Raw genomic sequence first — 10,872 nt, 5'->3', positions numbered from 1 at the left:
AATTGGAGCCTCTCACTTACCGTTGGAGATAAATCATGACAGATGGATGCATGGATTTGGATAGAAATTGAGGAAGCAAAAATCTCCGAAATTAATGCATTAATTTCTCTTGCCTATTTTTATGGGATATATTCAATGAATTCAAAATATTTTCTTTCCTAATTTATCTTTCTTTACCGAATTTATCTTTATTTAAATTCAACTATAAAAGGGAATTACTATGCGTAGTGACCTACGGCACTATTTCCCCTCTCCTTCGCAAGCACAACTCCAATAATTCTTACCACCATCTTCTCATTTTACTCTCAGGCATATTACCTTCGAATTGTTACTACTATAGCAATGCCAAGGTATAAGAGAACAGCCAGCCGACTCCAAGATCCTTCACACTTCCAAAGTTACCACGCGGAAGAAAAATATGAAGAATTCATTGAACCGCGCAAGATTCTGGAAGAAAAAGGATTTCAATTTACATCGCAACCCACAGGAATTGTGCAAACAATACACAATGCTACAGCAAAGTGTGGGTGGCTAGAGTTTTGCAACCATCCTCGAGATCCTGTGCTGCCAGTAGTCAAAGAATTTCCATTAGACTCTCGAGTTATAAATGCTTTTTATAATATACCTGCTGAAATTAATTGTGAGTATGCCAAGTTGCTTGACAAGTTGACCCAAAAAAGATGGAACACCATCTTCACAACTCTCACAGTAGAGGGGGCATCGTGGGCTAATGAGGAAGGGCGTGTAGTTAATAGGATAGATTTAAAACCCATTGCTAAGGTGTGGGTGAAATTTTTGAAATCCAGGCTTATGCCAACCACCCACACTACAACCGTTTCATAAGAAAGGTTGGTTCTGTTATATGCTATTGTTCGAGGGCTTCCCATAGATGTGGGAAGCATTATCAAAAAAGAAATTAGAGATTGTGCCATAAAAAAACACAAAGCTGCCGCCTTGCTATTTCCTTCACTCATCACCAGCATCTGTGTAGTATCCAATGTTCGTCTTGATGCAAAGGATGAACATGTCAAGAATAATAGTGCCCTTACTGCATGCACTATTGAGAGAATTGCTGGTGAAAGTGCTGGAGCAACAACTGAACCAGCTATTGTAATAGGGGGCAAGATGAGCTATTGATTTAGAACAGACAATCCAGACACTGAGCACTAGTATCACTCAATGTGTTGAGGCTCAGCAGAGGGAAAACGATCAGTTTTGGAGCAATTTACAGTACCTGGACAGCCACCTACACCAATTTGCTATTTACATGAAAAACACCCATCGTAATTTCCTTGATTCATTTCTCCAACAGTACAATTTTGACACCAACACCACAGATGCTCCAACATAAGCCAGTGAAGAAGCCACTGACACAGATGAACCAGAAGCAGAAGCTGCAGTAGACCCATAAACAGAGGCTGACTTAGAAGATGTTGAACCATCTTATCAACCTGAGGAAGAAGGTGACAAGTCTACGACTGACAGCTCACCCACAGAGGCAGAGGAAAATTCTAAGAAAGAACATGAGGAGTGTTGTGCAAATTTTAATGTACTCGCAAGCACACGAATCTATTGTAGTATAGATCAATGGTGACGAGTGTCGATCCCACGAATATGTGGATTTTAATTGTGTGTAGAATTAATTTTGTAAATGGGTGATTGGATTTGTGGTGGAAATGATTTGGAATATGCTAAAACTTAAATTAAAATGGCGAGAATAAATTCTAAAATTAGAATTGAAATGGCGAGAATAAATTGAAGAGAATTCTATTGAAATGACGTACTTGGGTATCTGAATCCGTATCAACATGCATCATGGGCTAAATATTTCTTATTAATGCCAATTAAATCATGAGGGGGAAATCCACACCTCATGAACCACGCTCTAATTAATATGGTGCTAAGGGCTTATCGTGCCAAATAATAATAACCTTGTACTATGGAGCCGATGAAACCAGGGCGGTACTAGATAAGACTATTATTATTTGTCGATGAGAAGTCAAAACATCCACAAAAACTAGAGGGGAAAAGAAAATAAATTTACCAAATAGCCCATGACACATGTTGAGACTTCACCTTTAACCCAAGTTTGAAAGAAAATTAGCTACTCATAATTGAACTAAAGGCAAAATGGAAATTTATTAAAATACGTAGAAAATATAAGATGGAGAAGGAATTACAGAAAATGGATCCCAAAAATGGATTCAGAACTATCAAATTAGGGGGGGAGGTCCCCTTTTTATAGATACATGAAGTAAATCATGGCCATCGGATTAAAAACAATTTGGACACTCAAAATTGCGCCACGTCATCAGTCAACAGTGCGCGGTTTGACCACGCGGATGAACAGTAACACAGTTTGACCCGGGTTGAACAGTGACTCGGTTTGGTTGAAAATAATCCTGTGTGATGCATGTACCGTACGCGAGATTTTTGGTCCACTGATATGCTGCCATGTCACCATCAACAGTACATAAGAATTTTAGTCCAACAGGATCGTGACAACTCATCAGTCAATGCCACATCATCGGTCAATGCCACGTCATCGATCCGTCTATGTGAACAATGTCGTGAATAGTAACATAGACAGTACTGTACACGTGAATAGTACCGTATATGTGAACAGTGCCATTTTTCCTTTTATTCTCCTCCTAAGGTTTTCGACCGTCCTGAGTTCAAAAGTGATGTTCGTTTTGCCATCTGATCTCTCGTTTATTGTGAAATGACTATGATGCCCCTAAAATACATAAAATACTTAATTAAAATAAAACACACGGAATTAAATCAAAAGAAGGTTAAATACATAAAAGTAAGGGTGTTAGTAAAACTTGTAGTGTAAAATGACGATTTTCTCCTTTATAAATATACATTTTCTAACACTCAACACACCCCCCAACCAGCTTATTGCTAGTCCCTAGCAAATAAAGCGAAAACAAAATTTAAACCCAAAATAATATATTTTTTTTAACACTCATGTTTATTCAATTAGACTAATGATAGTAATCAAATAAAAGTATAAGCATTATCTCAAGTCTAAAGAAACATCACACCCACATCAACCATCCACATGAATCAGCCTAGTAGACTTTGTCATAGCTACCTTAAAAAATGACATGTTAAACCCCAAAATCTCACTGGAAATAATGACACTCTCACAAAGAAATTAAACCCAATAAAAATAGTCACTCCAATGAATGGTAATTGAGAGAGAAAATAATAAAGAAGTGATATCACATGCTCTCCCCAAGATGAAAGAAATATGTCATCAGCTTAGAAATAATACGATCTTAAGTCAAATAAAAATGTTAGTCAACCCAATTTATTTATCTTTTTTTTTCTTTTATTTATTTTTTTATTTTTTTATTATGCACCACTACATCTTTTTATCCCACATAACTAGCTTCTACTTCAGATTATAGTTCCCTAAAATCAAGAAGGACTTTTATTAGGATGTAATGTAGGCTAGGGACATGGTTAACAAAGAAGGGAAATAAGGAAAACAAAGCGTATGTTTAAGAAAAATGCAGAGGAATTTTTTTTTTTGAAAGTTGCAAGGTGGATTTCACCTATTATGGTTATTTATTTTTTTTCTTCTTTTCTCTTTTTTTTTTAATTTTGAAACAACAATTTTTTTTTTTTTGCTTTTGTTTGGCATAAGCTCAAAATGTAAAATAATTATTTACATTTTTTCTCAAATATAAATAGGTGATGGAACTTGTAAGATATCGGGTAATACTCGAAATCAGAGTGGGTCAAGATGATAAGTTTAACAAATAAAAGGGATATTTCACAAAAGGGATGGCTAGAAAGGCTCAAACGGATCAAAAATGGCCTTTCCATCATCTTTTAGGGCTCTAAATAACCTTCCATATCTACTAGTTAGATGGGCCTCCAAATGTAGCAACATGCATTTTTTTTTCTTTTTTTAATTTTATAATTTTTTTTAAGGGTTAACTCAAAAGAAATCTAGAGATCGTGTATATAATAATAAACTGCTAAGCTGTATAAAGAATGAGCAAAAGGGTTACTCTCCAAGAAAAATGATAGGCTCAAAAACTCACTTGATACTTATTATGACATGTTCATTCCTTCAAGCAACTCATATTTGTCTCCGACATCAACATGTAGAGTAGCAAACATAAGGTAACATCACTTAAGACCAAAGATAATACAAATACTAAAATTTGAAATTAATCATATCATCCAATGTTAAAACAAATCACACAATTTTTTTTTTCAAACAACATCCTACCCCCCAACCTATTCTAAATGTGAAAGGAAAATATGCATGCAGAAATGTGAAAATGATGCAGAAAAACTAACTAGAAAAGTTACACTTAAAAAGAAAATATTTTTTCTTTTAATTTTTTTTTCAAACGATGAAGATGCGTTTCTAGAGTCACTACACTCCATATTCAGCCATCTTCAACACAAAAAGTAAACTTAAATTAAAATGGCGAGAATAAATTCTAAAATTGGAATTGAAATGGCGAGAATAAATTGAAGAGAATTCTATTGAAATGACGTACTTGGGTATCTGAATCCGTATCAACATACATCATGGGCTAAATATTCCTTATTAATGCCAATTAAATCATGAGGGGAAAATCCACACCTCATGAACCACGCTCTAATCAATATGGTGCTAAGGGCTTATCGTGCCAAATAATAATAACCTTGTACTAGGGAGCCGGTGAAATCAGAGCGGTACTAGACAAGGCTATTATTATTTGTCGACGAGAAGTCAAAACATCCACAAAAACTAGAGGGGAAAAGAAAATAAATTTACCAAATAGCCCATGACACATGTTGAGACTTCACCTTCAACCCAAGCTTGAAAGAAAATTAGCTACTCATAATTGAACTAGGGGCAAAATGAGAATTTATTAAAATACGTAGAAAATACAAGATGGAGAAGGAATTACAGAAAATGGATCCAAAAAATGGATTCAGAGCTATCAAATTAGGGGGGGAGGCCCCCTTTTTATAGATACATGGAGTAAATCATGGACATCGGATTAAAAACAGTTTGGACGCTATTCTAAATCTAAAAGGAAAATATGCATGCAGAAATGTGAAAATGATGCAGAAAAACTAATTATAAAAGTTACACTTAAAAAGAAAACGTTTTTTTTTAATTTTTTTTTTCAAACGATGAAGATGCGTTTCTAGAGTCACTACACTCCATATTCAGCCATCTTCAACACAAAAAGTTAGCAATAATTAGTTTCTACAATAAAAAATTAGTAAAAACTTAACCAAGATTCCACAATTGTCAACTATTCCCTCCCCCCAACCAGAACGAAACATTGTCCTTAATGTTTTAAAGGAAAGAAGTAAAGTTTAGAAGACATCACCTGGGTGGTGCAATACAGAAGAAAATATTTACAGGCGGAGAGTTAAATCTAATTTGTACTTCTTACTGCGGCTACTGTTACCATAATTATTTGGACACTCCAACACAAAGGTCCATGGGTCCGGCTCTGGTTTATAAGCTTGTAACAGATCAAGTAGCTCATTAGCAGTGTGAGCACAAATAAAAAGTTTTTTTAAATGAGAAGGAATTAAGTAGTTTTTTATTGCATGGTTAAGAAATGCGATAAAGCCATCATAAAAGTTATTAACATTTAACAAACCGATGGGTTTCTGGTGAATGTGCAGATGGGCCCAAGATGCTAGTGTAATAAGTGCCTCTAGTGTTGCAAGATCTCCTGGAAGGAAAATAAAAGCATCAGCATGATTAAACATTTCAGTTATTCTTTCTTGCATACCTGAGACGACTAACTCTTCTCCAGTCGATGAGTCAGACAAACTGCCCAAAGGTTTTAGGGCTCTAGGGATGATGCCTAACACTTGACTTTCTCTTATAAAAGCAACTTCTGAGACCATTTTTTATAACCCTCGGTTACCTCTTTCATACACCAAGTGTAATTTTCTCTCTGCTATACTTCGACCAAGATCTATGGCTGCCTCAACGAACTCTTTATGTTTGCCATAGTTAAATCCAGAAAGCACACAAATGTTCTTGAATTGTCTATTTGGAGTAGCTGCCACTGCGATACTTCTCAAAAATAATTTGTGAGTGCTTGACAAAAAATCATATTTAAGAATCTTGGTGACAGTGGGTCACAGATGTATATGAGGTGGCATGTCAGAGTCAAATAACGTGTAAAGCATATGGCTCGTGAGTAAAAAAGGAAACAGTAAAAAAGAAAAAGAAAACAGTAATAAAATTATTAAAGACAATAATGCAAACAATAAAACAACAGTGAAATAAAATAACAGTAAAGTAAAAGGATATTTACAGGTAGTTGCGACTGCGGCTCACATCTTTCTCTGGTTTTACGTCCAGAAATGGCTTGAACGCCCTCTATGGGTCGAGGATAAGCTTCCCATCCAGTTTTCTTATAAACTGGCAAATAGGGTCGTTTGTAGTCAGATTCCCGATACTATATCATACATGCTCTTTCTGGAATAATGGCCATAACTGGATAATCGCTCCTTGCACATATCCACTGGGATGCGTTTCAAGAGACAGAAGGATATCATCCAATGACTCCTTATTCAAGCCTTCCCTAATGAATTGAATCTTATCTTCCCTGTTATCAGACACCATTCCTAAAGAACATGGGTTTTTATCGCAACTCATTCTGGCACACTTATGACAAGTAACAGAAATTCTTCGAGCTCGTCATTTTCTTGCATAATTTCCTTTACCACAACCAGGCATGTATACAATAAATTTTGGAGGTAACTCACCTGCCAATCATACTTTTGCCTTGATTAACCAATGGATATCAGCAGGTATGTTATTCCTCATGAGCAATCGCATGCGTTCGGACCGGGCTTTATAGATTATAAGGAGGGCATTCTGAGGAAGTGAAGGGAATCGCTTGTGAAGTTTTGCTAGAATCTCGTTTCTGTCCATACCTTCGCCTCCGAATATCAATTATTATGGGAAACTGAAGTAACCGACTTGATTGTCACGGAGTATCATTATCCGCCACTTCACCGGGGTAACAAACTAAAGCACACAAACAGAAAAACAAATTCAAACACACAAAGAAAATTAAAATTGTCCTCTTATTGAATTTACCTCATGCTCCAACTGGATGTCGTAAACACTTCTTTCTATGTCTCTGAGTTGGCTTTCTAAATTCTCAACATAGGCTATTAACTCTGGTGGTTGTAGAGCCCAAATGCGCTGTATTTTACAAAATCGAATCTGCCTTTTGAGATGAGATTTTACCCGTTGAAGTGGTTTAAAAATGTTCAGGAGGAGCGGTTTAAGTATGGTACTCATGATTAACAATGATAAGAGAAAACTTAATGGTTAAACAAATACACTTATGCAAAAATAATTTCAATTAGCAAAAGAATAATATAAAGAAAGAGAGAAAAAATTAAATCACCGAAAAGAAAAAAAATCAATTCAAATCTGGTGAGTCACTCAAATTTATTTTGGTGTCTTCTCTATGTGGTTGGTACTCTAGATATGGCTTTAATCTTTGACCATTAACTTTAAACGTGACACCGTTCTTTGGGTCCTTAATTTCAATTGCCCCACGTGGAAAAATAGTATGAACAATAAATGGACCAGACCATCGAGAGCGTAACTTACTTGGGAATAGGTGCAAGCGAGAATTGAATAAAAATATTTTCTGATCTGGAGTGAACGATTTTCTCATAATTTGCTTGTCATGGAAGACTTTCATCCGTTGCTTGTAAATCTTGGCATTTTTGTATGCGTCATTGTGAATTTCTTCAAGTTCTGCCGGTTGTAATCTTCTTTCTGAGTTGGCTTGCTGCATGTCAAAGATGAATTTTTTGATGGCCCAATACGTACGATGCTCGAGTTCCACAGGTAGGTGGCAAGCTTTTCCATATACTAGCCTGTAGGGTGACATCCCAATCGAGGTCTTGAAAGCCATTCTATATGCCCATAATGCATCATCAAGTCTTAATGACCAATCTTTTATGTCTGGCCTCACCATCTTTTCTAATATGTGCTTTATTTCTCGATTGGAGATCTCAACTTGGCCACTGGTTTGCCGATGATATGGGGTCGCCACTTTGTGTGTGATTGAATACTTTGTCAAAAGAGCCTTGAATGCTTTGTTACAAAAGTGGGCACCACCATCACTGATTATTGCTCGAGAGAATCCAAAGCACGAAACAATGTTGCTTTTAAAAAATCCTATCACCACCTTGTGATCATTGGTTCTACATGAAATTGCTTCTACCCATTTCGATATGTAGTCAACAGCAACCAATATGTATTGATGACCAAAAGACAGGGGAAAGGGTCCCATGAAGTCGATACCTCATACGTCAAAAATCTCAACCACTAAAATTGGATTTAGTGGCATCATATTCCTTCGTGTAATACTCCCCATTCGTTGACACCTATCACATGAAGAATAGAAAGTGTAAGCATCTCGAAATATAGTTGGCCAATAAAAACCACATTGTAAAACTTTAGTCGCTGTTTTCTTAGCACTGAAATGGCCTCCACAAGCTTGTTCATGACAAAATGAAAGAATATTCTGAATTTCATTTTCTGGGACACATCGTCTAACAATTTGATCTGCACAATACTTGAACAAATATAGGTCATCCCAAAAGAAATTCTTTATTTCTGCAAAGAATTTAGCCTTGTCTTGCTTGGTCCAATGCTCTGGAAGTTTACCTGTAATAAGATAATTAACTATATCAGCATGCCAAGGTAATAATTCCACACTCATTAATTGTTCATCTGGAAATGACTCATTCAATATTAATGGCTCTGTAATTGTGTCAAAATGGAGACGAGAGAGATGGTTAGCCACAACATTTTCTGTGCCTTTCTTATCTTTGAATTCCAAGTCAAATTCCTGCAAAAGTAACACCTAACGAATTAGTCTAGGTTTTGCATCTTTCTTTGTGAGAAGATATTTAAGAGCAGCATGATCTGTGAATATAATTATTTTACAACCAATGAGATAAGATCGAAATTTCTCTAATGCAAACACTACTGCTAGCATTTCTTTTTCAGTAGTTGAATAGTTCAACTGTGCATCATTCAATGTCATACTAGTATAGTAAATAACATGGGGAATTCAATCAACTCTTTGTCCTAATACTCCTCCTACTACATAATCAGATGCATCACACATGAGTTCAAATGGTAAGCTCCAGTTTGGAGCCTGAATGATGGGTGATGATGTTAACAATTGTTTTAATTTTTCAAAAGCCACAAAACATGAATCATTAAAGATAAAAGGTACATCCTTAGCAAGTAAATTGCATAAGGGTCTAGAAACTTTGCTAAAATCTTTAATGAAACGTCTATAAAAACTAGCATGCCCAAGGAAAGATCTTACTTCTTTGATTGTTTTAGGTGGAGGAAGATTAGAAATGAGATCCACCTTGGCTTTGTCAACCTCAATACCTTTGCTCGAAATGATGTGACCGAGAACAATACCTTGTTTTACCATAAAATGACACTTCTCCCAATTTAAGACCAAGTTCTTCTCGATACATCTCTGCAGAACTAGTGTTAGATGATGTAAACATTGATCAAACGAGTCACAAAAAATAGAAAAGTCATCCATAAAGACTTCAAGGAATCGTTCAACCATATCAAAAAAAATGTTCAACATGCATTGTTGAAATGTAGCAGGTGCATTACATAATCCAAATGGCATTCTCCTATATGCAAAAGTGCCAAAATGGCAAGTGAAAGTAGTTTTCTCTTGATCTTTTGGTGCTATGGGGATCTGATTGTATCCTGAGTAGCCATCTAGAAAGGAATAAAATTCATGGCCTGCTAATCTATCAAGCATTTGATTGATAAATGGTAAAAGAAAATGGTCTTTACGTGTGACAGAATTCAACTTTCTATAATCAATGCAAACACGTCATCCTGTAGTCACTCTAGTGGGTATCAATTCATTATCAGCATTGGTAACTACTGTGACTCCTGACTTTTTGGGGATAACTTGTACAGGACTGACCCATGAACTATCAAAAATTGGGTAAATGATACCTGCATCTAATAGCTTAAGGACTTCAATTCTAACAACTTCTTTCATGTTAGGATTTAACCGACGTTGCATTTCCCTAGTAGGTTTAGCATTTTCATCAAGGTGAATATAATGCATGCAGTCTACTGGGTTTATACCTTTTATGTCCGCTATGGTCCGTCCTAATTCTCCTTTGTGCTCTTTTAAAACATTCAACAACTTACCTTTTTGTTCGTCATTGAGGGATGATGAAATGATTACCGGCAGAGTACTTTCTTCTCCCAAAAATGCATATTCCAATGTGTTGGGCAATGGTTTGAGCTCGAGTTTCGGTGGTGATTCTGATGATGTGATGAGTTTCTTTTCTGATGGTGCTAGTTGTTCTACTCTTGACTTCCATTTATTAGTGTCCACGGATGGTGCTGAGTCAAGTAAGGCGTTGACCTCATGAACCGATCTGTCAATATCAAAATCCAAACCAAAGTGAGTTAAACATGTTTGTAAAGGATCATCACTAAGGTTTGAAAGAAAAGTATTATCAACTATTGTTTCTATTAAATCCACATCAACAATTCCATTATCTACACTGTGAGGTTGTTTGGCAATGTTGAAAATGTTTAGCTCCATAGTCATGTTGCCGAAGGACAACTGCATATTTCTAGTCCTGCATTGAATGTGAGCATCCACAGTTGTCAAGAAAGGTCGACCTAGAATAATGGGGATGTGCTTCCTTGAATCCTGGATTAGTTGAGTGTCAATTACAATGAAATCAACAGGAAAATAAAACTTGTCTACCTGGATAAGCACGTCCTCCACAATACCACGAGGTATTTTCGTGGACCGATCTGCAAGCTGTAACACCACTGGA

Source organism: Citrus sinensis, chromosome 7 (assembly GCF_022201045.2).
Source record: "Citrus sinensis cultivar Valencia sweet orange chromosome 7, DVS_A1.0, whole genome shotgun sequence".
NCBI classification, from domain to species: domain Eukaryota; kingdom Viridiplantae; phylum Streptophyta; class Magnoliopsida; order Sapindales; family Rutaceae; genus Citrus; species Citrus sinensis.
The sequence above is the reverse complement of the archived record's forward strand: the minus strand, read 5'-3'. Positions refer to the sequence as shown.